Genomic DNA, 4190 nt, shown 5'->3' on the forward strand with positions numbered 1-4190 from the left:
TAATCATGTGGTCTCTAGTTATTAGATGGTGAGTTCTGTAATCATGTGGTCTCTAGTTATTAGTTGAGGTCTGTAATCATGTGGTCTCTAGTTATTAGATGTTGAGGTCTGTAATCATGTGGTCTCTAGTTATTAGATGGTGAGGTCTGTAATCATGTGGTCTCTAGTTATTAGATGGTGAGTTCTGTAATCATGTGGTCTCTAGTTATTAGATGGTGAGGTCTGTAATCATGTGGTCTCTAGTTATTAGATGGTGAGTTCTGTAATCATGTGGTCTCTAGTTATTAGATGGTGAGGTCTGTAATCATGTGGTCTCTAGTTATTAGATGGTGAGTTCTGTAATCATGTGGTCTCTAGTTATTAGATGGTGAGGTCTGTAATCATGTGGTCTCTAGTTATTAGATGGTGAGTTCTGTAATCATGTGGTCTCTAGTTATTAGATGGTGAGTTCTGTAATCATGTGGTCTCTAGTTATTAGATGGTGAGTTCTGTAATCATGTGGTCTCTAGTTATTAGATGGTGAGTTCTGTAATCATGTGGTCTCTAGTTATTAGATGGTGAGTTCTGTAATCATGTGGTCTCTAGTTATTAGTTGGTGAGGTCTGTAATCATGTGGTCTCTAGTTATTAGATGGTGAGGTCTGTAATCATGTGGTCTCTAGTTATTAGATGGTGAGGTCTGTAATCATGTGGTCTCTAGTTATTAGATGATGAGGTCTGTAATCATGTGGTCTCTAGTTATTAGATGGTGAGTTCTGTAATCATGTGGTCTCTACTGACTAACGGAGGCTATACTGCCCTACAAAGGCAAAACGCCGTAACATCATGTTTGGTCAAAAATGAGTTAATGTCATTTTTGGGTTATTTGAGACCTCCTTTATCATATGAATAAATATCGTGAGTCAATTTGATTGTTTTAACGAGAAAGTAAAGGTCTATGACAACCGTAACATCCAAAACGATACGAGAAACCACAGCAGAACGCCGTTACGGCTCTTTGCCTTTGTTCCGGCACGCTGAAGTTGAGTTACGGTGTTCTGACTTTGTTTAGCCAGGCTTCAAGAGAGATGTTACTGTTCCGCCGTGATGTTCCTGTACTCTGGCTTCGTCATACTGTCAAAGTTTGCCGCTTTTAATTGTCACCAAACCACGTAACATACACACGACACATCTTTGAAATAAAGTGGCGATGGTTCAGATCTGTCAACGTCAGTGACAGCCGGAGCTAGCTAAATTTAATCTGTGTCACGTAGCGCTAACGGTGATGCTGACACACCTCCTCACTTGGCGGAGCCTCACATCAGACGCCGAAAACCAATTATTAAATACACAGGCATCCTACCTTTCCATGCAATCCGATATAATCCATGGAAGATATAATCCATAGCAATGCACGTCATCTGCTGTATCCACAACAATCCATACGTGTTTGTATTTCCTTCTTGCAGGTGTTCATGTCAGATGTTACACAAATCCATAATAGCAGCTAGTTATCGCTAACGTCCGTACAAAGTAGGCTAACCTAAATGGTCGGTCAACTCTGTCTATGTTATCTCTGAGTTAAAAAGTAGTAATCCAAGTCCAGTTTGTTGACTGTGCATCGTGAGCAGTTTGGTGGCCCTTAACCCTTAACCAGGGGCGGTTCTAGGACCAGACCTTTAGGGGGGCTCAGCCCCTGATGAGAATAGGACACGGATACAGTACCTTGCAAAAGTGTTAAACATAATATATTTATTGTTAAACAATAAATATACCTTTGTATTCAATTATAATTAAATTATCTTTATTGAGAAAATATTTATTGTATTTATTTATATTGTATACTGTACTGCAAAGTAACTTATCTGTCATACTGTTTAACTGTTAGTGTTGCTGCATTATCCTGATCATTATAGCACTAAATAGGAACAACCAAAGGTCTTCTATATCATTTAAAACTAATACCATGATGACTAGACCTTGGTTAGGTGTTCTTATAATGGATGGAAGTATGGTGAACAGCAAGCTAATATTGATTATATGTCAGTTATTGCCTTTTGCCTTTGCACGACTCCTTGTTTTTGGCACATGATACAAAGGCAGAGTACAGTAACTGCCAAACAAGGGTCAAAGGTCAGTTTTGAGCTCAAGATTTTTTTGCATACAAACATTTCTTCATTATAGCAACTAGTTGTCACATTTTGGGAGTCCTACCTATAATACTTTTGTCTGGACAAAACAGAAACTTTAAAGTTATTTTTCTCAGTTTCACACTCTAGCGAGTTAAGGTCTTTTGCCTTTGCAGGGCAGAGTAGTTATTAGTTGGTGAGTTCTGTAACCATCTGGTCTCTCGAGTCAAAGAAATAACGTGAAACCCAACTGATTATTGATTAATATCCTGATCAATCAAACATCTGTTTCCACGGTGACGTCTTCACATGTTTTAGGGTATCGCTCCTTTAGGACAGTATTAGTACTGTACTAATACTGTCCTAGTACTGGTATCGTTAACAGTAGTGTGGTGTCTTAAATAGTAATGCTGTGATGCTGTATGAAGAGGAATCCGCCGACACTGATCTTGATTATAAAAAGGTTTATTACAAACAAAGATTCAGCATCAATTTTACAAACTCCTGCAGGAAGCTTGGAGAATGACCAACTCAAATTCTTCCAAAAGTCGTTCTGCCTTTCCTTTGTGTGAGCAACGTATATATCCTATGCATTGTATCAACATAGGGCGTGATATGTGTGAGTACATGGTTCGACACAGAACTTAGCCAATCAATGCCTGTTATCTGGCACAACTCCAAAAAAGGTCTCTTCTGTCTTGGGGGGACCTCTGCTCATGTTAACAATTTCCAGATGTTCTCAGTAAGTGTAGAGTAAAGTTCATAGGACTCCCTTATAACAAACCTTTAAGCAAAGTTTATAGAAAGTTATAGAATGGTCATATACTACATATTTCCCCCCTTCGAGACTTAATAAAGTCTCGAAAAACAAGAAGAGTAGGAATAACATTTCTCATTATAACATGTTCCTTATAATATAACTTTCGGAGTGTAAACAAATTTATAGAATGTAACAAAATTTAATCGTTGGAGTGTGAGAGCGAAAAACCCATCTGGCAGCTGTCTTTCAAATAACCATCAATCAATCAAGATAGAAAAATTCTCTCATGTCCCTCTGCCTAGGCGACCACCTTAGTACTCCAGATCAATTAGAAAATAAATCTTTATCAATTTATGTAGAATTATGGTTTAAGCAAATACATGTGAAAACCTCAGAAAATGAAATAAAATCAAAACAATGTCCAAATTCAGGCAGGTCGAAAAAAGGACTTCTATTTCCTGCCTAGACCCCATTTCCCTAAGCGTCAACAAAAAAGAAAAACATCTGAGATCTCCATATATTCACTTCATGACAAAAACTTCATTCTTCAAACAATTGATGCAAGAATATTATACAAAGTATGTATTACTCTGCAAACATGTATATATATCAGACAAACACAGGAATGTAGTCCACTACATTGCAGCTTCTCAGCAATGTTGATGTGGTGAAATCTGAACAGATCCACACCATCCTGGTTCAGAAGTCTCCTAGTTCCTTCATATTGTCCATATTTGTATCTGAATCTCCCTCTGCACATTACCCCATATGCTCTGGAAGAAAAGAAAACACTGACCAGTATCGTTTGCAAAACAACACATGAAAATTAAAAACATCAAATAAGAATAAAAAATAATAATATCAAAAATAATATATGATAATATGAATCACATTCCAATTCCATTTCCCCCCTTTGATTAATAACAAAATCCAAAGAAATGTGAAAAAAAAACATACAGTAAAAAACTAAAAAATTAAACCAAACCCTCATTTTAAACAAAATGTCTAATTCCCTCTTCGCCGACCATTGATAGTCAGCAACAAAAGTTATCATTTCTAAAAAATAACTCTTATCCTGATGCAGCAATCACACCTTCAACAAATTAAATCAAACAAATCATAAACATCCCTTTTTAACACGTCTTGGTGTAGCCAATTGGGGATTAGAGAAGACCAAATTTATTTTAAGAGCCAATCATTTTATAGCATGTAATTACTTGCTTTTTACAAAGTACCACACAAAAGTCTCTCTTCACTGTTTGGTTACCAGATAGTGGGTGTAATAAATCTCCTCATGTCCAACTCTGTCAACCTCATCTATGT

At 36.9% G+C, this 4190-nt stretch overlaps 1 long non-coding RNA gene across 1 annotated transcript in view; it reads left to right on the forward strand.

Annotated features, from left to right (window-relative positions):
• LOC116040742 overlaps positions 1–2327 on the forward strand; it is a 3068-nt gene extending 741 nt beyond the window's left edge. Inside the window, exon 3 of the long non-coding RNA XR_004102745.2 lies at positions 2291–2327. This is a non-coding gene — a long non-coding RNA (uncharacterized LOC116040742). The remainder of the gene's footprint in view (positions 1–2290) is intronic.
• Positions 2328–4190: the final 1863 nt, after the last annotated feature.

This window comes from Sander lucioperca, chromosome 16, assembly GCF_008315115.2.
Source record: "Sander lucioperca isolate FBNREF2018 chromosome 16, SLUC_FBN_1.2, whole genome shotgun sequence".
NCBI lineage: Eukaryota > Metazoa > Chordata > Actinopteri > Perciformes > Percidae > Sander > Sander lucioperca.